Here is a 27036-nt window from a genome sequence, read left to right as displayed (position 1 = left end):
CTGGGACATATTATCACACAAAAGATCACGTCCAAATCCCGCTGCTTCCCTCTTGGCCTCTCAGTTACACAGTACAGTCCGCCCTGCCCGATATAGCTTGTGCGTTTCTTATTCAGGGGCGGATGTGCCGTCGGGTCGTCGAGTGCGCCCTGTGGCGGTCTGCTGTGACTTATTGCTACAGCGGGACACGCTCCACAGCGAAAGAATGACCTCACGAACGTCGAGAAAGCGGTTGTTGCAAAGTCACAAGTTGCCACATAACTCACGCGATGCGGCGGTGCCCAATAGGCTCGATGTGACCTTGATCAAGGAAACTGTTCTTATCTCCGCGCTGACACCGTTGTTTCAGTTAATAGTGATAAAGTGAAATGGGGTAAATAGCACGCCACGGTATCACGGTGTGTCTGAGCGTGCTCCGATAAATCTGCCTCACGGGAACAATGTGTATTGGCCTGTGTCGTATGTGTATGTTTTGCAACAGGAGTGACCTCAGCCTGATACGGACTGTATACGTGGTGGAGATAACATTAAAGTAACTATTGAGGGTTGAATGTGTGCAACAGGGCAAATTCCATATTACATATGTTTAATATTTAATCACTGTTTTGTCCACCGTGCCATAAAATACAGGAAGAAGAAATGACCAAATAGGCTGCGTTTACATGACATCACAACATTGTAAACAGCATATACGCTTCCGGATACTAGCAGAACTCTTAAAAACTCTTAAAGGGATATTTCAGGATTTTTGACATAGGGCCTCATTTCCTAGTTATCCAGAGTGTTGCTGGTACCTGGAGATATTTTTTTTGTAATTCATGCAGTTCTTATGTTTGAAGAGTTTCGTGGTGCTAGGCTAATGCAAGGCTAGCACATTTCTATGGTATCAGCTAGCCTGCATTAAAAACAGTCTTACGCACTCCACAGTGCACCTGAGGCAAATCACTTATAATGCCAGATTAACGATATAAATGGGCTAGCCTTGCATTAGCCTAGCGCCACGACACTTTTAACCATAAGAAGAACTGCATGAATTACCAAAAAAATATCTCCAGGTAACAGGAACACTCTGGATAACTAGGAAATGAGGCCCTATGTCAAAAATCCTGAAATATCCCTTTAAAAACAACCATCATTATTTCTGAAACTCAACGGGGAGTGACTGAACCTACTTATTTCTCAGTCTCATTAGCCAAAAATGCCGCACTTACTGCTATAAAAGTTATATTTACTAAAGTCTCCACTTCCGGGGTTAGCGTAGCTACTGCGCCGTTAGCATTTATCTCCGCTAAACCGGAAGTACGGATTTTGGTAAATATTACTCTTATAGCAGTAGGTGCAGCATTTTGGGCTAATAGGCCTGATAAATAAGTATGTTCAGTAACTCTCTGTTGAGTTTCAGAAATATTGATTGTGGTATTAAAGAGTTTTTTGTAGTTTCTCGCACATCTACAACCCCGGAAGTAGAGCTGTGACGTCACCACTAAACAAACGTAAAAGTTGATGCGCCATAGAATGGGCGGTTTTGTAGAAACAGGCTCAGATGGCTAAAGGCATTTCTGCTATTTCTATGATTACCGCTAAGAATTTCTATAGCGGTAACTGTGAAAAAGCTTGGTATATTTTGTCCAAAAGTGGTGATAATCTTCCAAACAATGTGCTCGACAGACTTTCAGGTGAATCCAATCACTTCCAAATAAGGTTCAGGGAAAACATCTGGACATTTGTGAACGCAACCTATTAAACTAAACTCCTCAAACTTGTGTGAATGAAGCAAAACACCACCAGGTATTTGAAGAGGGAAGAGTTTTGCATACTCCTCTTTGATTGATTTATGACGTACTTTTTTAAATGTAGCTGTATAATAACAATACGGTTCCACATGTACATTCACTGTGTACTTTCCCCACTTCATCCCACACTTTGTGCACACTGCTGGGCTGTTTTTAGCGGGGGGGGGGGGTCTATTTCGGATCGAGGCACAAGGACATTTTAAGGACAGAGCTGTCATCCACACCTCCAGCTTGGCTCTCTTATCCACGGCTCCTGCTGCTGCCGCCGCTGTACCACTAATGTAGGAGAAGAGAGGGAGGGGGCGTGAAGTTCAGGGTGGCGGTGGGACATAGGGAGCGAGAGGGTGTGCGGTTGCCAGCCATACAGCGCCGTCCCGCTCGGTGAACTCTGAACAGCTGCTGCGGCACTGTCTGAGCTTGCTTAAGGATGCAGATGAAAGTGCTGAGTGTCCTGTTATTTCGGGTTGTGCGGTGCCCTCGGGGGACTAGGATTCTTTCAGAGGGGGAGATTGTGAAGGGCGTGGGAGGGGGGGGGGTGTAGAAGGGGTTTTGAACTGTGGGTGGGATGGTGCCCAGAGGCGATCCTATTTTTGAAGATACCCAGAATGCAATGTGACCCCTCAGCCACATGGTGAGATGAGGCTTTCCGATACCGACGTTTTTAGTATGAGTCAAAGCAAACATTGAGGACCTGTCAAAGCATGCACAGATATTTCACTCTTTCAACATTATAGACTTTGCCCTGATAGAAGAACCTAATTAATGTCATAAACAAAAACAAAAACCCTTTGATGGCAGATGCTTTTATTTAATCATTATCCCGGTCTGACGCAAAAAGTTACTGACATCATTTACGATCATTATTGCTGTTCCAGAAACATTAGGAGCAATAATAAATACCCAGAGATTGCTCACGGTGCCATAAAAATAAAGTCAGTTCATTCTGGAAGAACATAAAAAGCTTGAGTCAGATTTACAGCAGTTCCAAGAAAACACGTATCATAAACATTACCAGCCATGTGCCTGTAGGTGCAATTACAAACCATTTACCACAGATAATGTACATAATGATATCGTAGTCCCTGGGAGTCAACCCTGACTGATCAAAGGTTCCACTGGACCATGAATATGACTTTTAATTCAGTTCATTGCATCAATAAACCAATAATGTCCGTGGGGGCTTTTTGTAAAGCCGCTCCAAATCTTAAGTACAATATGACAGAGATTGGAAGCAGACGTTTTCATTCATTTTCCCACAATCATTTGGATCATAGAAGGCTTAATCCTCCGTGTGAAGGTCCAACTTTGATTCCCGCTATTCACTAAGGGCAATTTATCGTCAGCAAAGTCACTGACAAGTCTTTGGACTTTGGAAGGAAGTTGTAACGCAAACCTCTTGCAACATCAGGAAGGCCTCGCATCAATAATTAGCTTGCATGATGTTGTGTTGTAGCTGGTTGGCCGGGACCGTGTCAGATCACTAGCACATGATCACAGCGCACAGACAAAGCCGTGAATCAGACTTCTTTGTTGTTGTAGCCTCATGTGATTGTCCCTCCCCTCTCCTCTTTCCTCCTCTCCCCCAGTACAGAGGCATTTCTGTTACTGCCAGGAAAAGAAGGTCAGTGTACGCTTTCGTCACATATCCAGCTCACAGGATGGGTCTTGAAAGAGGAGGGTGGGGGTTGGGGTGGTGGAGGTGGGGGGCGGCTTCAGAATCAAAAACCCCCTTTGTCTTGAGCTAAAACAAGTCGCTGTTTGTTGTCGTGCTCTGGGCAGTGATGTCATGGTTCATCGACGCGGCGACCTCGGGGGCCATAAAGCGTTTTGATATCTGCATCACAAGAAGCGAAAGATCAATGTACAGTGACCATCAAGTCAATAACGCTGAGAAGACACAATAAAGCGTTTAAAATATCATAAACTTTACGCACAAACAGGAACTTATCATACAAATGTTAAGCAAAGATCATTTCAAAACCATAACATTACGCCATATCATGAAGTATTAGAGGAAGTTGTTGCAGAATGACATCAAACTGGGCTATACGCTCTTCTCAGTGAGCTGTGTCACTCTTAAAGGAACAGGCCACCGTTTTTACATACTGAGATATGTTCTTACCTGAGCTTAGACGAGTTGAAACGTACCTGTCTGGTCTTTGTGCGTGCGCTCAGTCATGAACAACAACCAAAGATGTTGTTAGCATTTAGCCTCTCCCAGCATATTCCTATGGCTCCAAACGGGGTGAAGTTGGAGGCTACCATGCTCTTCCACGGGCACGCACGAGGACCAGACAGGTATGTATCAACTCGTCTAAGCTCAGGTAAGAACATATGACAGTATGAAAGAACTGTGTGCCCTCAGTCATGCAAAAAGACCACAGATGTTGTTAGCATTTGGCCTTTCCCTGTATATTCCTATAGCTCCAAACAGGGTGATGTTAGAGGCGACCAAGCTCTTCCACCGGCACAAAGACCAGACAGGTGCGTATCAACTCATCTAAGCTCAGGGAAAAGAACATATCACAGTATGTAAAAACGCTGGCCTGTTCCTTTAAGCTTTTTTGTTTGTTTATTGACATGGTTGGACAACAATGATTTGGACTGAGCCCATTCAACTAGTTTTCCTGCGGCAAAACAGACCGGGTTATCTCCAGTTCCTTCAGTCCAACCATGAGGGGAAGACTGCTGTCTAGATTGGTGCCCAATTGACTGACTTTCAGGAAGCTGAACTCTCCTCTTCCCTCCCTCTGCTGCCTTTATTGTGTATATATGCATATTTAATTTTCTGCTCCTTGGGTCATGCATTTCCCCCCCCTGTTTGTGCTTTAGAAGTGACTTTAATGTTGATTTAATGCACCAATAGACTAAGCTATGATTCAATAAAATATGATACACTCTTTAAAGCCTGTGACTCGTTCTTTGCAGCCAACAGTTCAATTGCCCCTGATTACCACAAGCTGAGTTTCATTTTCACAGTAAACCTCCCACAGGTGCTGACATGTGAACTGCAGACCACAGAAATAGGCATGAGTTCGCACTTGAGAATTGGTGTGTTCTCAACTTAACACAATCTCTGTTATCTTTCCCCATTAAACTAAAGGACTGCGTATTATTGCAGAGTTCCCATTATGACAGAAATGTCGAAGCAAGAAGCATGGGGGTTGTGTGATTAGCCTTTCTTTATCACAACAAAAAAGCTCTCGGGTTCGATTCCTGGTCAGTGTGAGGCCTTTCTGTGTGGACACGTTCTTTGTGGGTCTGTGTGGAGTTTCCTCTGGGGTGCTGCGGTTTCCCCCATCAACATAAAACATAAAATGAGCTAATCTCCCATCCAGGAACTTAAATGAACCTCCAGCTCAAAATCTGGTGAATGGTCCTCATGAATTGCCTTAACAGCTTTTAAGAATGAGTCAATCCCTGGCTTAAAACTGCTATTTTCTACATCACTGGAAAATAGGGGAAATCATTAACAGAGGAAACCACAGAAGGAAAGGGCTTTCCGGAAAAGACAGTATTTTGACTATGCGACGGTTCAACAGGCAGCGCTTTTTTCCAAATCCCTGTAACCTTATTTCCCTGTATTACGTGGATCTCGGCCTTTGTCCCCTTTGACATTTAGCATTTTAGTGTCTGGAAACCTGGCTTTTTCTCACAGGAAGCCAGACTCCTAATGCGGCTGACCTTTGATGATGTAACGCACATGATAGATGCGTCAGGCTATGGCCTCGCTGTGCTCTGAATGTTCAACTCCCTGAAGGCCCCGCCGCAGGCTAAACGGGCCAAAGGAGCCGCCATCAATACACACTCGGGCCATGGCGCACCTCAAATCCGCGCAATTAATCTCAGCTTTGTAACGAGCAGAGATTATCCTGACGACAAACACAAGAAGCGCGTCAGCGTGTTGGAACGTGAGCAGGGACACGGCTAATTTACGTTTTGAGGTACCTGGTATGAAGTCACATGGAAATTTTGATTCATTTACAGGAAAATACAGTACAAAATTATGAACATCCCCTCCTAGAACTGTCACCTTAACGTGGTGGAGGGGTTTGAGCGCCTGAATTATCCTAGGAGCTGTTGTCGGGGGCTTCGTGCCCCTGATAGGGTCTCCCATGGCAAACAGGTCCTAAGTGACGGGTCAGACAAAGAGCGGTTCAGAAACCCCTTATGAGAGACCAACAGGCCCAGTTAGCGTGAGGCCGTCCTCCCGTGGACCCACCACCTGCAGGAGGAGCCATAAGGGGCTGGTGCCATGTGATTTTGGGCAACTCCAAGGGCTACCCCCATGACTCGGCAATGGACAAGTGGAAGAAGATGGATGGATGGATGGATGGATGGATGGATGGATGGATGGATGGATGGATGGATGGATGGATGGATGGATGGATGGATGGATGGATGGGTGGGTGGATGGGTGGGTGGGTGGGTAGGGTGGATGGATGGATGTATGGATAGATGGATGGATGGATGGATGGATGGATGGATGGCATTATGAACATTATGGGTCAAAATATGTATTCATTGACCAAGCCCTACTGATTAAAAATGACTTCCTATTGATTTCAATGGTAGTTCAGTGTGCCTGATGTGGCATGTGATTGTGTCTAAGCTAAATCTTAAAAAAATAAATAATAATAATGTATATGTATTTGGGCAATGCAAGGATTTTGAAAGGAGAGAAAGTCCACCGTTGAAGGTGGCCCGTCATCCGAACACCAGCAGCTGTTTGTTTTAACATCGCAGTCTATGGGGCCAAAGGGATTTTCTGCTGCAGTAAAAAGTAGCGGTCACAGTACAAACCTTTGAAAGGGTGCTGCTTCTCTGTCCAGATCTTTGAAACATCTTTGCCTGTAGTGTGTGTGAGTGATTGGAGTCGGCAGCCAGCATTTGGGGGATCATTTATCAACACAGATGCTAAACAGCGAGTGCAAGCTAACGAATGCAAGATACCATTTTGTGAACATGTTGCACCTAATTTTCCATTTGATGCCTTTGCCTGTATTACGGTATGACGTCCCCAAATCTGATATGAAAGTGAGAGGATGCTGCGTGAGTCAAAAATGCACAAATGACTCGCCCGCTGATCCACTTTTGCACATATGCACTGCTCGTTTGGCACACGAGCAAACACTTTGTAAAAGAAAAAGACCCCTTATTTTTCAAATTGACGTGTGGCAGGTAAGGGGAGTTTTCCAAGTGTGGATTAAGAAATAGTTACAAAGTTTGTGGTCCATTTTTAAATGCATGGTTCAACACATTTCTTGGTTCAGTTCACATTCATATTTTGTCTTTTTAAGTTGTCTATTTCATTATAGTACAGTGTATAAGGTATGGGTCTCCAACCTTTTTCCCCCCGACAAGCTACTTTTATGCAACAAAATTTTTCGGAAAGCTTCTTATGCTTCAAAGACACCCAGGAGAAGTAGTAGCCAAGATGACACTGCACAGAAAATGGCTTGAGTTCTGTCCATACCCTTTACTATACTGACCCAGATTAACAGATATAAACATGTCTGAAGAACAAAGACTTGCAGATATTCACATCTTTGTTGTCAAATCCTATTCACTTCATAACATGGTAGCTATAGTCTAATCCAGATATTACACTCTGGTTAGTTTAGTCATTCTGCTTACAAACATTGAAACGGTTCAATAGATCCAACAATGGCCAAACTCTGTAGCTAATAAACAAGGTTGAGCATTAGCCGGTACCTGAGATTAAACTATAAACACAAAGCAATCAAAGTGGGATTACAGGGCTAATCTGGCTCCCAACAAAAGGAGAGCAGAGACGTGAACGCTGAATTATGCATTTCCAGCCCCGTATCGAGCGTGCGCTAATATGATTACACAGGAAAAAGATGTTGTGTTTTTATTGTTGACCTTATTATCACGCTAGTCCATTTTAATTAGCGTCCGATAACACAGGGAGCAACAATAGGCAGAGCAGGCGGCACACAGAGGAGTGTGCCCCAGAGATTTACACTGGGGAACATCAAATTATATGCGGAAAAAATAGGCTACAGTACAAAAAATACCATAATCAAATGCAAAAAAATATGTTGTAACGAATCAGTAACTAGATGTGGAGTTAAAACCCCTAAAAGACTTCCATATGCAGTATATGTGTTGATAGTGATTGAATAGTAATTAACAGGTATATGAGAGTTTAGGTGAGCTAATCTATTATACATCTATATATTCACTGGAAATAGGCAAAAACACTTTTCATTTATACCACCATATCACAGAGGAATAGGCGAAAAACCCTCCAGCTATTAAGGATAAAGCAAGCAGTTAATATGCCTTTATTTCTGTATAGAGATTTTTTTTCTGGACTATAAATCGCACCAGGCAAAAAATGTATAATAAAGAAGAAAAAAACATATATAAGTCACTATGTAGTTTGAAGTTGGCAACTCCCTGGGCACGGAGGCGTAACTACACCATTGACAATCCTCTCCCGGCATCACGTTGTTCAAGCTCTCATTTGTGAGCTCGTTCCTCTAGCTGTGGCCATCTTGTTTTCAGCCTGCGATTAGCTTTTTTTTTGTTTCCTTCATTGCTGTAAGAGTAACCTCCAAACGATATTGATACACAAGCCTAGAGTTTCCTTTGGCGGCTGTCAGTGTGAAAAATAACAAACATGTAAAACTATATGTTTGATTTATAAGTCGCATCTGAGTATAAGTCGCATCCCCAGCCAAACTATGAAAAAGAGTGCGACTAATAGTCCGGAAAGTACGGTATTTGGCTTCTGTTGCCATCACTCGCATACCCTCTTGGCATTTGTCTTTCCTAATGAAATTATCTGTATTTATTTTGGCTCCAGCCCTGACTTTATCATTGCATGAATATGTTTCAAACTTGCCTTTCCCACAGCAAATATGCAGACATTTTTCTCTTGTCAATCACTCCATCCCTCCGCTCTCTCCCGTGCATTGCCCCAGTCCGTGCTCTTCTCCCCACAGTGAAAGCCCCTCTCTCAGAAGTAAATAAGTAGGACATGTTGTCACGGATTGTTATAACTCGATCCACCTGACAGGGTCAAACTTTGGACAGGAGCAGCTGGAACTGACATGTCTGCTGCAAGTTACAAGGGAAGTTCACGGCGTGCTCTGCAAAAGTTGAGCCCCGTCGGAGGAAAAGGTTACACGACTTTGAAAAGTTACATTTATTGAATCAGGCTGAGCCATTTCGAGCGAGCCTTCCAGTTTTATGTAAATCAGATTTTCAAATTAGCTGCCACAATGAGCTGCCACAGTCTCACGAAGGACACTCCATGACCTGTTCTGTATTCAATGAAATACAACCCAGATTTCTACTAAAGGAAAAAAAAAACATTGGGTATTATGTAAATGAAACCAAATGTGACAAAAGCATTAGTGAGTGTATTTAATATCGATATCCCTGTATTTCAACTGCAATTTCCCTCGGGATCTATCTCTCTCACTTCCTGCCAAATACAACCATTTCAGCCTGGATAGACACAGACACAAAAGCAGTGATTATAAAGATTTATTGACATAAATATTTTAAATCCGACCCCGGCAGACATTGATATATGGATTATAGTTTGTATGGATGGGTTAGAGTTAGGGATGTGTTCCCTGGAGCCTGGTTCACTATGTTTAGATTTTCGTGGAGAGTATGAAAACTACATATTTTTGGAAACCTTATGGTATAAGCAATGAGAAAAACAATATTTCCATTTGCCCATGTCATTTGGTAAAATTGGGCAATTCTACCATTTTTCCATTAGAGTAAATGGGTGGTCTGGTCATCGTGAACCGGACTAATGGGAGAACAGTGAAGAGTGTGAAGCCGTGGAGAGAAGAGCTGGTGAAGGGGTGGGGGTGGGTCGTAACACAGCTGGGAATCGGACGAGCCATGAGTGCTGGAGCTTAAACGCTGGATGAAGCGACGAAGGTGAGGCTCTGCACTGATAGGCTGAGGTGGAGGTGTGACATTGACACACACGATGGGCTGGAGGTGGATGACCCTGAAATTAGTGTTCCAGGTTGAATTTACACCTAGGCTTAACTTATTAGCAAGTTTTAGTACTTAAATAAATAAATATAGACTGACAGACAGACAATTTTAATAGTAATAGATACTGTTTTTGATTGACAACAATGTTCAAACAGGCTGAAAACAGTTCTTTTTACCGATGCATATGACTGAAAGTATTTTATCTGCACTCTCGCCTTTTACTGTAATTGATTAATTTTATGTTGATGTTTTTATTGATTCTATTTGTTTTCTTGTATTTATGCAACTGTGAAGCACTTTGAATTGCCTTGTGTATGAATTGTGCTCTACAAATAAACTTGCCTTGCCTTGCCTACAAAATTGACAAATACTGTCATGGTAATGTAAAATAAAGAGCCTGCTTGTTCACAATCACATAAAGCACATAAAGGTCTTTTAGCCCAAATGTCTGCTTTTATTTTACAATAGGCTGACAGACCTAATCAAATGTGAGCTCAATATGTAGCTTTAGCTCAATATACACCACAGTTTTGACACTATCTTAAAAACGTCATGTTTTCCGACCTCCATCCAGGATTCAGGATGTAGAAAGCACAAGAGAGGCTTTGGAGTTGCATAACCCTCCAGCCACTTTTCGAACGGTGCTGATGTGATTGGCCTAAATGGCGCCACATCACTATCAGCTGAGAGCGGTGAATCAGGCCATTGCATAAGCCGTGTATCTCTCACTCTGTATTTGGCCCGAGTGTTGCCTCATGTGTTTACAAAAGCAGAGCATGGAGGAATGTACCGTGAGTCAGCACAGACAAAGACACTCACGGAGAGGAGGCAGAGGCTGGATATAAAAGGTGATGCTGGAGAAGCGGGACCGCGTCATCCCCTCTCTGTGTATCTATGAACTCCTGTCGGGGTCAGATGGTTATATCACTCAACCCTTATCGCTGTTTAATAACCCACTGTCCTATACATAACCCCAGCATACAATAAGCAATAACTTTGATGCTGATTTGACATAGGATTTGGGTCAGATGCCCTTTCCTCCTTACCTCCTTTAACTTGTCCAGACAGGTAGAAAGAGTTCACTGACATTTCCAGCCATTAAAGTAAGTTAGCCTTTAAAGCTGTTACCCTGTGTACACCGTGTTCGGGACAGCAAGCGTGATGTAAGTTGTGTTTCCCCTCACACAGATCTTACGAATATTTTTAGATACTAGAATGTCTTGGCTTTGAAATGAGGTGGCACACTGGTATAGCTCTTCCCAGTCAGTAAACTTTGAGGTTTCTTTGGGTGTACATAATTGGGGAAAATAACTCTAACTCTAAATAATAACCTTAAAGGGATATTTCTTTACATAGGTCCTCATTTCCTTGTTATCCAGTGTGTTGTTGATTTCTGGAGATTTCTTTTAGTTTTCATTCAAGCAGTCCTTATATTTGAAGAGTTTAGTGGCGCTAGGCTAGTGCTAGTGCATGTCTATGGTAACTAGTAGCGTGCATTAAAAACCTCTTCAAAATCATGGGGTAGTCCTCCAAACGTTGCCATTTCTGATTTGTAGAAAGCTCCTTTGTGAATTCCACGTGTAGTAGTGCCGGCCACAGGTAAACAAACTACTGTAGATCCGGTAAGCTAGCAGATCCCTCCGCCGCTGTGTAGCTAACAACCAGGAAGTGGATGCCGTTCAGTTCTTTTAAATGCAAAATGGTTATATTTATAAAATTATTCAGTCAACACAGACATTTAAATGGGTAGTCTGGTGTTATAAGTGATTTGCCTAAGGTGCACTGTGCTTGGGTCAGACTGTTTTTAATGCAGGCTAATAGTTACCATAGACATGCGCTAGCCTATCAACACTAAACTCTTCAAATACAAAGACTGCATGCATTAAAAAATAAATAAATCTCCAGAAATCAACAACACTCTGGATAACTATAGGAAATGAGGCCCTATGTGAAAAATCCAGAAATATCCCTTTAAACTGGCAGATCCTAAGTCATTCCAAGTATCCATGTGCCCCTGTTTGGGAAACACACAGCAGTACGACTGAGTGCCCCCCTCTGTCATGCACATCTTGCCTCCAGCCTCTCCGCCGCAGCTCATGTTGTGGTTAGGCATTCACAGACTTGGATGTGTTTACAGTTCGAAAGTGATAAATTAAAAACAAAATCATCCCGATAAGACCCACAGATGTTGTGTGTTGAAAGATTTGTCTCGACGGCTGATGACAGCTGATTAAAGCTCATCAAGTGGAGTGGAAAAACAAGCCTCTGAAAAACAGCATTTCTAAAACACAGAAAATGCTTTCATGTTTATCTGCGATTTTTAATTTTTAATAAAACCAAAATAATCCACTTCTTCATGTCGGCTGTAAAGATGCCATCTTATCTGATCGGAAACTTGCACAAGCTTATACTTGTGCCTTATGATAAACCACACATTTATGATCATGCTGTCAATAAAAAACAAACTTCTGCGTAATATTAGCATTACCAACACCTATAGCGGCGAGGTGGCTGAGTGGTGACCGCTCTTGCCTCACAACAAGAGGGTTGTGGTTTCGATCTGTATGGAATTTATACACTCTCCCCGTATCTTGAGATTTTCTCATGGGTCCTTCAAGAGTTCCCTCATCCACTCAAAGCAAAACCACAAGATCAACCATGTGATTTTGACACCATAATAATGTTCATGCTACTGTATAACATTAACATATACAAATACGGTTTAGTGAGTAACTATATTCTAAGGCGTAATAACACCTGAGGAGCACTTCGACGTCCGTGCAGTAAAGTGAAGATTCTTAAGTGTTATTTCACCTCACAATATAGTTTTGTGTCACTATACTTGGATCGTGTAACTACTTATTTAACCGTATTTAAATAGGGAAAACGTGGAAGAGCTTGGTCGCTTCTAACTTTCTCCCCGGTTTGGCCTCATAGAGGAGAGGAGGCTAAATGCTAACAACATCTTTGGTCTTTTGCATGACTGAGGGCACGCACAAAGACCAGACATCAACTTGTCTAAGCTCATGTAAGAACATATCTCAGTAGGCAAAAACGGTGGCCTATTCCTTTAAAAACATTTTTAAAGTTTAGAAGCCCATCCTTATGAGGTAAAAGTCTTTGGCACTGCTCTTATTCTGTACATTTTATATTGACAATAATGTGTTCACCTTGAGTGCAGCAGATTTGAAACACACGATATTTTCAACTTGTATTGTAATCCAGACCATAACCACTTATATAAACTTTATAGTACCTTTTACTTTCTTGATTGGCAGGATGTCCTAAGTCTGTTTACAATTCATTAAGGCCTCCTTGAAACGTCAGCACTAATGGGCAGAACCATGTATCCTGTATATCATACTGTACATACGCTGTCGGTGTATCAACTTGCAAATGAGGAAGAACCAAATCCCAGTTGAGCTGCCTTGCATGTAAGCAGTGTGTGGTATCTCATCTTCCCTGAGAATGACGAAATACTGTGATGTCAGCAGCAGAGAAACCCCTATGTAAAAACTGCGAGCCTGAGTGGTGCAAAGGAGAGTGAGATGAAGAGGTTTTGTTGGTGATGGGGGGGATTCAAGTTTCGGGCTGTACCTCCGGCATGCGGCGTATATCATTATTCAGGGCAGGGCTTTTGAAGTTAAGGCTGGGTGGATCTGTGAGAGCACTTCTAATTAAAAACAGTAACAATGCGGCTCTGAACAAGCGCTGCATGGCCCATTTAGTAACAGGCTGCAGGGAGGACAGCATGGCATAGCTTATATATGAAAAGTACGGCATAAATTGGAACAGAAAAATTGTAGCGTTACAGGAATCAACACGGGTCGGACTGCCACAGTGAATTAGCCAATAGAGTAGACCCACTATCAACTAATGCTACGTGTAGGCCAAGTGGAAGTTCTCAAATGGTGTCAATTGGAATAGAACATTAGCTGCAGTCTCTGAAGCAGCTTTTCATACGCACTGGTTTCAAGGAGCATGGTTTGGTCCACAGTTTATTCCTGATCTTGCCATAACTCCCTTTTTTAACATGATACAGAGAAATCTTTTTCATCATTTCATCACATTTTTGTCATTTTTTCAGCACATTTTCATCAATTTTTTGTCCTTTTTTCATCACTTTTATGTCATTTTTCATCACTTTTGTTTTATCACATTTTAGTCATTTTTAATCACATTTTCATCACTTTTTTCAAAACTTTTTTGTAACTTTTTCATCACATTTTCATCACTTTTATGTCATTTTTCCTCACTTTTTTCGGAATTTTTTCATCACTTTTTTGTCATTTTTAATCACATTTTTTGTCATTTTTTTTCCGCATTTCTTTGTTGTTTTTAACACTTTTTTTGGTCATTTTTTCAATTACATTTTCATCAAATTTTTGTCCTCTTTTCATCCTTTTTGTCATTTTTTCATCACATCTTCATCACTTTTTTGTCATTTTTAATCACTTTTTGTCATTTTTCCCATCACGTTTTTGTCACTTTTTTGTCATTTTTAATCACTTTTTGTTATTTTTTCATCACATTTTTGTCATTTTTTCATCACTTGTTTGTCATTTTCAATCACATTTTTGTCACATTTTTATAACTTTTTGTCATTGTTTTAAGCACATTTTTGTCATTTTTTTCATCATCTTTGGTCACATTTTACATTTTTTATTTTACATGTTATCATCATTAAATATAGGTCAAATATAATTACAATAGAACTGTAATTTGAATGCTATGTTGCTTCTGCTAAATCGAGACAGGCTGCAGATGTTCTTTATTTTTTTAATATATATATATAGTTGCTTTTGCTTTTGATGGTGTTATTTATGAATGAGCTCCACTTGACCGAGTGGGATAAATTAAGTTGTCTGAAATATAATTATGTTTATGGTCTGTACACTATATATCTGTACTTCTGTAAGTTCTTCTGCCCCGTTGGACAAAAGTTACCCACTTCCCACTGTCTTTTTTGTCCTTAACCTTTTCCCATTTACTCACATGACCTTAAAACTATTTCACTATGACACATCTTTATTACCCTCTGAAGTATCTGTCATTGAATGTGGATTATGTTTTTGCTACGATCCATAAAGCGTCTCTCTTGTGTGTCTTGTTCGTGACTTTCTCGTGTCCTAGTTTCGGCGAAGGGAGCTGTTTGGTGTTGAGGGCCTGACAGAGTGACAGATTGAGATGGGCCGCTGGAGCTTAGGGCAGAGGAGAGCGACAGGAAAGCCTCTGGGATGGCACTGTGACAGGTAGACACAAACTTCATTACAGACGCTGCGGGGAGGGACTTCAAATATCAAATTACCCTCTTCAGTCAAAACAAGAGCATTATTTATATGTTTATTTGTTCTGGGCAGTGCATGTAAATGAACGCACATGGATGTAAACAAGCCACACCAGAGGGTAGCCATGTAGCCTAACACAAGAACAACAAGCATGAACTGCATCTCAGAACATGTTTGTAAACATTGTATTTATATTTTTATTTATTGATATATATATATATATATATATATATATATATATATATATATATATAGATTTATAGATTTATTTATATTTATTTTGTAGATTTATAGATACAGACGGCATCTCTGGAATCGCCAATATATGGCCATGTTTGAAAACAGTTTTGAGAAAAATCGAAGCGTTCTCTAATTATTCAAAAAATAGGCCTACTTTAACAAATGCTGAATTATGAATATAGTTTTCTACTAAATGAAGATAAAAAGACTTTGAAAGGAGCAAAGTGGTTCAACAGTCCATAAATAGGCTACATAAAAAAAACGGAGAATGCTAACATGATGCTACATGTTAGCAGCGTGCTAATGCTAACGTTAGCTAGCGCTTGTTAAGACTGCCGTTTTTTTCGCTTCCACTGAACAATCTGCTGTGAATAAATATTCATATGGACCCGATTTAGACTTGACTTTATTTGTATGTGATAAATACTTTTATATTCCCCAAGAAAATGGCTAAAAGGAGCATGGCCACGCCCCCTTTTATGACGAGATGCCGTGGTCTGGCTGAATACTGGATTCTGATTGGCTGGAAGGTGTCCATTAAAAAGTGATTATGTACACATAGATACAGACGGCATCTCTGGAATCGCCCATATATGGTCATTTTTGAAAACAGTTAAGGGGGGAAAACAATTTTGAAAAAATGAAAATTTTCTCTAATTATTCAAAAACTACTGTAACAAATGCTGAAATATGAACATGGTTTTCTACTAAATAATGATACAAAGACATGGGGAGGAGCAAAGTGGTGCAAAAGCCCATAAATACATGAATAACGGAGAATGCTAACTTGATGCCACATGTTAGCATCGTGCTAATGCTAACGGTTAGCTAGCGCGAGCTACAACTGCCGTTTTTTTCACTTCTACTGCACAATCTGCTGTGAGAAAATATCCATATGGGCCCGATTTACACTTGACTTTAATTGTATGTGATAAATAAGTTGATATTCCACCAGAAAATGGCTAAAAAGAGTGGAAAATTGTGTTTCTCTAAAGATTATATTTTCCCCCTCGGCGAAGCCACGCCCCCTTCTATGACGAAATGCCGTATGTTTGTTTTGTTTGTTTGTTAACTTTATTGTCCCCGTAGGGAAATTTGTTCTCTGCATTTAACCCATCCTTCGATGCCGCTGGGGCGACCCGTAAGGAGCAGTGGTCGACGGCGGTGCCGCGCCCGGGGACCCATCTCCATGATGTGGAGCCAGGCTGATGGTCAGAATCACCTGGCTGGAGGATTCACCTATTGCACATGTTTTTAGTGGTAGGGGAAACCGGAGTACCCGGAGGAAACCTACGCAGACACGGGGAGAACATGCAAACTCCACACAGAAAGGCCCCGTCCTTGGTGGGAGTCGAACCCGGGACCTTCTAGCTGTGAAGCGGAGGCGCTAACCGCTGCGCTACCGTGCCGTATTACTTTCTATATCACTCCACTGCAGCTGTTTCCATAGTAACGATAAACAATTTCGCTGGAACTAGCTTCATGCCAAACTGATTAAAAAGTTAAATAAGGACGTTTTGATCTTTGCAAAGGATTTTGAACAGATTTGCTTATTACAATAATTCAAACCACAATTTCAATTTACAGGCAATTAACTGTGCTGCTGTACTGGGATGGATTGTCCTCTTCATGTTGTTTTCTGAGTGGCACAAGTGGCTGAGCGAGCTGAGGAGGGAGACAGCGACGCTTCAAAGAGTCGTCGGTGAAAAAAAAGAAAAAAAGAAAAGGGTCTAATTTTAACTCCGGTGGAGACATAGGGGCTCGTGAAACAGCTCTCCGCCTGACTGCATCTCAATTATTCATCAAGTCTCTCAACTAAAAAGCCACTCTCCCCTCTCTCTTCTCCCATGCCGTTTCATTCACACACTCAAAGTAGCCACCCACACAAGCCGACCAAAGCTACCCGAAGACCTCTGAAAGGCCCTACAGAAAGGAAGCCGGTCCAAAACACGGCTAATAAGGTGTGCTGAGGACGGCTTTTCTCCTGAATCAAAAGGAATAGACAAATGATGCTGCGGTGCCGTGATGCGAGTAAATAAATATTTCAAACTCACCTTTTAAACGCACTTTCGTATCTCGCGGCATGTTTTACTATGAAGGATCTTTCTGTTACTGGAGTCAACTGCCTTAAATTGCTGAAAACAAGGGAAACTACTAGATTTACTTTAACTGCTTATACTATATTGTCATCTAGATCAACACAGTAAGGCGTCATCAGGACTTTTGTTAATGCTGAGGGTTCCCAAAGCTCCGAAGTGTTGATGCGAACAATTGAATACTCCCACAGTAAAAGTTAATAGCGCTTATTTGAAAGATTGAAAACCATTTAAAATCTTTTGAATTGTTATTGCTTATGTCGTTAATGTGATTCATTTAGACAGGGTTTGAAATTACGAAATAAGATTGAAAAATAGCCAGAATCTCGCAACCAAGGCTTAACATTTTGATCTTTATAAAAATAACTGCAGACTTTTTCATGTGTGTTTTGTGCACATTTGAGGAGGAGTCAGAAGAAGCTAACCTCTTAACCCCCGCCTTAACCGAGTACATTTCCTTCAGTTCAGTTTTACACAAATCTAAAAGCTTAGGCCCGTGTAACGCCTCATTTGAAAGCTAAGACCTACAAAACTCACCTAGAAAGATCTTTTTCCTCGCTTTGTTGCTGCATTGTCTTCACTTTTTTGGGTCATTTTTTCAGCACTATTTTGTCTTTTTTTTCATCACATTTTTCATCATTTTTTTTAAAATGTTTTCATTACATTTTCATCACTTTTTTGTCATTTTTTTCATAACTCTTGTGATTTTTTATCACATTTTTGTCATTTTTTCTTCACTTTTTCATTATTTTTTTAATCAAAATTTTTTTGGATTGCATTTTTGTCACTTTTTAATCACTTTTTTGTCACAATTTCATCATCTTTGGTCACATTTTTTTAATCACATTTTTTGTCACTTTTTGTTGCATTTTCAACACTTTTTCAACACTTTTTTTTGTCATTTCTTTATTACATTTTTGTGTTTTTTCACCACTTTTTTAAATCATTTTTTAAATCACAATTCATCACTTTTTTTGTAATTTTTATCACATTTTTTCACTTTTTTAAATAACTTTTTTGTCACAATTTCAGCATCTTTGGTCACAGTTTTTTCATCACATTTTTTGTCACTTTTTGTTGCATTTCGACACTTTTTTGTCACTTTTCTGTTGGGTTTAAGTGACTTGTTCATCCTCGTTTACATCTTCTTTTTGTTGCTATTTTGACATTTTTTTCAAGAAGCTTTTAGATTTGATTAAACTGGAGAAAATGTGCTCGGTTCCGGTGGGGGTTTAGAGGTTAAAATGATTGCTTCAGTCATCGTTAACAATCAGGAGGGAAAAGAAGACTCTAAATGACTATGCATCACATCTTTACTGTAAATCCGCCCCATAGTCAGGAGGCTGCTCCATGCAAAAGTTAGTTACAGTGAGGATTGTAATGTTTGTTTTTGTTCGGCCTCCTGACTCAGTGTTGATCTGAGTCATCACAACAGACGCGGGTCATGTGACCAACTCGGCAGCAGAAGGAGAGAGGCCGGTCTGTTCACTTTGACTGTTTCAGCTGTTTTTATAGAGGTCAAGCATTATGCCGACCAGCCCATAACAGAGAAATGTTTTAGAACAAACACTAAATACTTTACGTGTGAACAGTTTGTTCTCATGACGTGTGATATTCAACGTTTACTCACAGTATACACACTGCATGTCTGCTCAGTCTTTAAGGCCCTATACCGGATTTATTCGTCTTTACAACAATGAAACAATGTACGTTTAAATTGTTGTGTCTCATTCCCAACATTCCCATCGCCTTTGTACCGTCTTCACAGGAATGATTCTGTCAGCATGTTTGACAACTTCCAAGGTCACAGTCACAGGAACAAAAGCTTCCTTGAAAGACACACACAAACCACTCCATGTTCTGTACTCTGAAGGAAGACAAAACACATTTTATTTCACTACTAGTTACTAAAAAATAGGTCCAGGGCTTCAAATCAAATACACATGTAAGAACCATATAGTTTTATTGGCACAAAGTTGGTTCAATATTCAAAAGGATTTAACTTTACCGATCATTACAGAAAAAATGAAGTCGTCTGAGTAGGTCTGGATCTTGTCTAGAAGTATTTCAACCTGAAAAGACTCAGAGACAGAATGTGTTAGAAAGTTTTTTTGAACATGGATCGTGATTGGGGCTCAGACAAGATTGCATTAACAATATGGAATACACGGCGAGACAGAATCTTCCCCTGGAGCCGAGACACTGGTGGTGGTAGAAGAGGAGACCCGGGTCGACACGACGAGCGGAGCCGAGGAGAGGCCAGGCGGATGGGGCGGAGGAGGGTCGCAGCACGGCTGGGAAACGGCCGAGTGATTGAGCTTAAGAAGGGCATCCTGGGCGATGAATGGCTGAAGCAGGAAGAGCAGCTCGAAAGGTGCGGCTCAACATGGGTCTGTCATTGGATGATTGGATAGTGAAGGCTGCAGGTCGGTCTTCCAGGTTGAGTTTGCGCTGAAGCTTCATAAACACAACCATTTTTTTTTTATCGCAGTGGTTTTAATCCGTTTACTCGAGGTCATCACTCACTATAATTTCCGTTTAATATCGTAGAACCTAAGCCCCCATTTTTAGAAACAACACTGGGTTACAAAAATTCTTTTGTCAAAAACTCTGTCACTGATTTAGAACATTTTTGCAACGCAGAATCTGAAAACTACACCAATTTTTGTGTTACATTTTCACTAAATCGGATCCATTTTTGATATTGAGGGTTGCTTTACTTGTACCATCGACATCTAGTGCAGTGGTCCCCAACTGGTGGACCTGGGTCCAGAGCCGGACCTCCAGAGGCTTTAGTCCGGACCCCCAAAGCCTTTTCATCCTCTCAATACACATTTCTAAGGCTGAATTAAAAAATATCTGAATAATTTGAATAACATTGAAATAAAATGGCAAAATTACTGATTCATTGATCAGCTCCGCTATAAATAACCTTACAACCTGTGCTCATGTTTTGACATTTTAAGAGATAAGATTGCATTCGATGAGAGAGCAATTTTCAAGAGCAATGACTGCAGATGTCGGGACCCTGGACACATGTCGAGAGTTACGAAAGAAAAGTTTGCAAATGATGTTACAACCAACCTTTAAAGGGGGCAAAATGTACCTGATTGATCAAACCCAATGTGATTTTTGGATTCAGCACATCAAAATCATGCTAAATCAGCTCACAAAACTCACCACAAATGTTTCCTTATCAACTGCATGTACTCTAGACAGATGAAATACTTTCCATTGACTACACAGTGATTAGCCAGCCTGACCACACGACAGCCCCACTGCATCTCCCATAATCCCCTTCAGTGGGTGACACATTTGCACTTGACCTTCACACGGACGCAGCGGGAGTTCCCTCGTCAGCAACAGTTTGTCTGTGAGCCATGCTTACGGCGCTGTCACGCCAGGCACCATCTTCGTAATAAGTTTATGGCTTAATGAAAACGTCTCGCCCCGGTCTTAGGTAAGCGCTGATGCATTCTGGGAAGGGATTTGCCCCTACTGTGATAATGACGCATGCAGACGGGCTGAGAGACGGCTGCTGATGAGGAGTTTTTCGTGTTGACAACTCTAATAATAAGATGAAGGAGGCACTGGAGATCCCCATGTCGTCTGGTGTGATAGATGGGGATATGCGAGGGTATGTGTTGTTGGCGGAAAGTGACATTGAAGAAATTAAAGTTTAAAATAAGAAACACTTGAGTCTGAGAGTCTGAGAGTCCAAGGCTATACTAAATTTTATTCAGTTTTGCACCTCTGACAGGGCGACCATATTGGCAGCCTCCAATCTTTTCCATCTCGTCAGTGTTCCCCGGCAACAGCAATAAAAAAACCCTTCTCTTGTCTCGTTGCTAATGCTAAAGTTAGCGTGTGTGTCCTTATCTGCAAAGACAGCACACCTGACAGTTTCCACCCTATCTCTGTGTATATGACCTTCTGCACCTGCTGCCTGTCACTGATAGACTCATGCTCTAAATCCAGGTTTACTGTAGTGGACTGTGAAATGGGGAATCCGCTCACTCTGACAAATGTGCGGGGAAGTGTCCACTGCAGACCAATAGCCCTGAAGATGAGTTAGGAGCTGAGACTTGGCAGAAAACTCCAGTAAGTGCCCTTGATTTAAAAAGCCAATGTGACGCCGGTGGGGTGATGGATGTCTCCCATTGCAGTCCTATGGGAGCAACACCACAAAGAATGATCACGCACTGTTTTGTTTTATTCAACCCGCGTCTAGCTTTGATTACAGCACACATTGTTTCAATGAGCTTCTGCCATGTCGAAAGATCCAGTGCTGCATTGACCTCTTAAAGGGGGGGTGTTATGCAAAATCGACTTTTTCAAGCTTTACATCATGTTATTATGTCACTCCCTCATTTAAAACATGCCTGAAGTGTTGTCTTGGCACATTCACGTATTTTTGAGTAATCTGTAAAAACTCTGATGGCAGCCATTTTAGGGAGAGGTTTGCCTGAGTCCTCCTAGGAACGCCCCCACCTCCTGGAGACGCCTCCGAGCTTTCGTCACCAGCCGAGTAACCAACCACTGCTCCTCAGCAGAACCCCCTCCCCACTGATGCCACAGACAGCGTGTGGAGGGGGCGTGTCGGAAAGTTTCAAAGGTTCTTAAAGAGACAGAGGCCTATTTCAAGACATTTGCTACAGCCATTTTGAGAGAGACATTTTATAAAAGGCAGTAATTCTAATTTACTGCATTTACAGACCAACAGAAGGTTTCGTCATCATTGTAGTGTGATATAGACTGGTGCTATGTGACTGAAAAAAGCATAATACCCCCTCTTTAAAGGGACTAGATGCAAGTTGGCCATTTTATACTCACTACTGCCACCTCAGGTCATACGTGTAACTGCACCTAAGCTCATTCTACACCTTGGGACATGGCTGGAACATGTAGGGGGAGGAAAATATATAATTTTAACATTTTAAACACTGTATTGCTGGGTTGCAGGTTCTAGAATGTGATGATGTCATCGGGCCCAGTGGGGGGCAGGAGCCAGTTTTTCCTATTAACAGCATTACACTTTCACAAGTCGTAGCTTAAAAGAAAATGTATGAATTAGAAAAATGATCATTAATATCAATCACTGGGTCCCTGATCTCTCTGTACAAGTCCAAAAATTTCCTCAAAAACAAAATAATTTTTCCTCCATACAATAGCATTGGCCTTTAGAACGCTGTGATGTCACCTGCAACCCAGCAATAGTCCCTTTAACCCCCACATGAACCGAGCACATTTTCTCCAGTTTGGTATTACCATAATCTAGACGTTAAAAAAAATAGACGTGCCTGAAAAGCAACAATAACACAATGAAAAAGAGATGAAAACACACGACTAAAGAGTGATGAAAAAGTAACCAAAAAGTGACAAAAATGCAACAAGGAAGCCATAAAAAAGTGACAAAAATGAGATGAGAAAGTGCCGAAAACGCAATAAAAAAGTGATGCAAAAGTCACACAAACAAAAGAAAAAAAAAGACGAGAACACAACAAAAACAATTCCTAAATGTGACAAAAATGGGGCAAAAGATTGATGAAAAAGCAACAAAAAATCCACAAGAAAGCCACAAAAGAGCGACAAAAACGCTTTTTGTAGGTCTTAGCTTTCAAATTAGGCATTACACTGGCCTATAGACTGTAAACTCCAGTCAAGAAACACATAATCAAGTTGTGGTTTTTGTTGTTTTGTTTGTTCTTTGTTGGCACGACATCATTCCACCGCCAAAAGGTCATTGTTTTTAGAAGATTTGACCTTTTTCTGTCTATCTGCCACATAGTCATAAATAGGTTACTTGAACCTACACAATGTTTCATTTGTCATAGATTTTCAAGAAAAAGGACTTTCTCAAGGCTAGCAGCACCACTGTTTACACAAATAGAAGCAGTAGCCGTTGAACATTTAGCTTTTCATTCACTCGTTTTTCCACAGTCACACAATATCAGTTTTATTTGGGAACATGTTTTGATTGCTTTCTCCACCTCTGCTCCCCAGAGTTGGGTCCAGCTGGTCAAAAAAAAATGAGTCAAAACACACTTTCACATTGACTACATTCTTTCCTCGTGTCATCACCGTCCTGTTCTGACTCAGCACACAGTGGCAGCCTGTCGAGTGTGGACTTTCCCCCATGCAAACCTAAGCATATTTAAAGTTTGAAGCTCAGTGCCATTTTTAAACCAGCAGTGGAGAGTATATATATATAAAATAGCTGTCGGGAGCAGGCTGTCATTTGTCCCACATAATCACTGGCTGCCAAATGGAAATGCATTATTCATTCACAACACTGACCACTTTTCTGCTCTTTCTGTGGAGTTCAGGCAGAATCTGGGCATATGAGGCGATGCAAACTTCTGTTTTCCAGTGCGGTTTTCCGGTCACAATGGCACAAAGTTACCTCACAGTTAGCTTCAGGAAGATAATCTGCAACACAATCTAAAGTATACAACGCTAAAATATACACAATGGGAAATTCAGCTAGGTACTCCTCAAGTAAAACGTGTTGCACTGAAGAATATTGGCCAAAGGCAGAGAACATTTTTCCATATAGAGATGTTTCTTAAAGCAGTACTTAGTAACTCTAGCCCCTCGAGGCCATAAGCGCCACTGCAGGTGTCGTAGCATGTTGCGTTTTTTTACTCATTAATTGTCCGTGTGAGTAAATACTACTCAGACAGAAAAGACAAAGGGAGAGAGGGATATTGTACATCCAATTACACATGGAGATCTTTTTTTTTTTCACTCAAACTTGGCTGTAAATACTGTTCATGTGGAGCTAGCCCGCAGTTAGCTTTGCTCGTTAGCCTGTTAGCTTCTTCTTCGTGATTCCATTAGTGTGTATTGGTGGCTCCTACCCGGTGGCAGCGAAGTTGCACTTGTTGTTTTCTGGCCAGAGACACCAGGGGGAGATGAAAGATCCCCCAATCATCCCATCAACACTTGTATTACCCCCAGAGGAACTACGGAAAGCATTTATTAAAGTAAACAAGTTACTGCTTTAATAGCTTGCACCTATGAAGAATACAGGCCCGTCTGGACACGTCTCAGAAATTTAATTTTGATCATAATGTGTTGACTTTTATTACATATAAATGATTTAAGTTGTATTTAATAACTTCTCAAAGACTATTTTAAGGAGTATATGTTTTATTGACTATATGCCTCAAGCAACATATTCTTGCCACAGCCAATCAATCCTGTCTTCACCTAACCACGCCTCTAATTACCCAGATGCCCTGTTTATGCCAGCCATGCTCATTCAGCACTGTTTGTCTAAACTCTCGACCCAACCCTCCCTCCCTATGTCTATTTTAACTTCAACGCTGATAGATACAGGCGGCATCTTTGGAATCGCCCATATATGGTCATGTTTGACGCAGTTGAGGGGGAAAACAAAGAGGAGAAAAATCTAAACTTTCGATAATTACACCAAAACTACTTTAACAAATGCTGAATAATGGATATAGTTTTCTACCCAATAAAGAAACAAAGACATGGGGAGGAGCAAAGTGGTGCAACAGCCAATAATTACTTAAATAACAGAGAATGCTTCATGTTAGCATCACGCTACATGCTAATGCTAGCTATGACGGCCGTTTTTTCGCTTCTACTGAACAATCTGCTGCGAAAAAACATCCATATGGACCCAATTTAGACTTGACTTTATTTGTTTGTGATAAATAAGTTTATATTCCGCCAGAAAAGAGTGAAAAATTGTGTTTACCAAAGCATACTTCCTTCCCCCTCGGGTGATCCCGTCTGTATCTATCAACAAATATTCACTGTTAAAAAAATTCTCTACTTTCTGGTCTTTGCTAGAGAATATCCCCTTGTACAGTGAAATCTATTTTGCCCTCTTTCGACAGATGGTAGAGCTGGTCATCCTATCAACGAGAGGTTGGTGGAACCTGGCTGTTTTGCTATTTTATTTTGCAAAGAATGAGCGATTTGTTAAACCCATTCCTAACTTTCCAAACATGTTAAAAAAAACATTCCAATTCTTCACAGCGATTGAGCTTTTAAAACACATTTCAGTAACTCGCCTGTTGCTTCACGATCAATATAAATGCTTCACAATTCGATGCACAGCACACAAAGGACTTTTCTTCCCCCGCAAATATCTGCTTTTGCAAAACACTCAACCACTAAAATTGTCATTCCACTTCGAGAAAAAGATGTGCTCAGGGTCAATAAGTAACTTCTCCATCAAGATTCAGAAGAGATGGATAAAGGCGTTATAATAGGTTTGATAAAAGCCAATATTATTGTGGTTTTACTTCACCTACCTGCATTTGCTCTGTGAAACGAAGCCTGTTTATAATTACCCCGACTGAGGTCACTGAAATGTTCCATCTTATCGTGCTGTCGAGATTGTGTGTGTGTGTGAATAATGTTTTATTTTCCGCAGTGGAAACAGACAGACAGCTGGACGAGGTGCTGCTGTGGGACAGACCGCGGGACACTCCACTGTTTCCTGGCAGCGTAGAAACGACAGGGGGAAGGCCATAATAAACAAGAGAGGCACAGCATGGAAATCTCCACCAGCACTGTACAGGGAAGTGAGATGAATGGACGGGTGAACATTTATACATTCAAAAGTCTTGCTGTTGTCCGTGCCCACCTGTTCATCACTTAAGACGAGACACTGCAGGCGAATAGGGAAAAAATTTAAATTTACAGATATTAATTTGAAACTTTTGCTGTCGATCACTGGCATAAATGTGAGAAAATAAATACATGGCAAGTTTTCTGTCATTTTATCTTTTCATATAAGAACAAGGTGTTTTATGCCTAAAAATGCCCCAAATTTCCCATCTTTTCGGCAACGAAATCTGAATAATGGATAGAGCTACATTCAAATTTATGGTTTCATTTTATTGATGAATGAGTTGCGAATGAATGAATGAGACTTTCTCAGAGGGGATTTTGGATATCTTTTTAGTGGAAAATTTTGTAAAAAATTTAATTTTCACCTTATTTTTGACATTCAAAACTCAATAAATGGGGCTTAGGGATTAAATAATAAAAAATCCCTCTGAAAAAATCTTCCAAATATTGTTCAGTCCAAGGCTGGAAAATCTGAAGTCTTTAGGTCCGACTGACGTGGACATAGTGTCGCTACAATGACAAAAAAGGCCCTTGAAATTGCATTGTCCCATGTAAGTCTATGGGGGAACATTGAATCAGTGCAATATTTAAACATGTTTTTATGAAGATTAGGTACATTTTTGGTTTCCGGGTGACAGCTTGTATGTTCAGAGACCAATTTGGCCCAAAACCTGAAAACTGAAAAAATTGAGTTTTGCTTGTAGCGTCTCCCCTTAAGAAGTAATTACTCAGGACACTCTCCTGTCTCTTTCATGGTAAAGCAAATATCCTGCAGAAAGACTACACATTACAGTGGAATTTAGTGTTTTCTTTGTAAATGTATAATGCATAATCCTTAGATACCATATTGTTTCCATCTTACTATTACCTTTGCTTTGAAGTACAGTGTGACCAGCTCATGATGTTGTGATGACCTTTCACCGACAAATGCTGCTCAAGCAAGTCCTGACCTTGCATTTCCTCCGTGTTATGTGAACACTAATGTCGAAACCAAGTGTCATTTATTCAGTT

The sequence above is a fragment of the Gobius niger genome (genome assembly GCF_951799975.1).
Source record: "Gobius niger genome assembly, chromosome: 7".
Taxonomy (NCBI): Eukaryota; Metazoa; Chordata; class Actinopteri; order Gobiiformes; family Gobiidae; genus Gobius; species Gobius niger.
Note: the sequence above shows the minus strand (reverse complement) of the source record.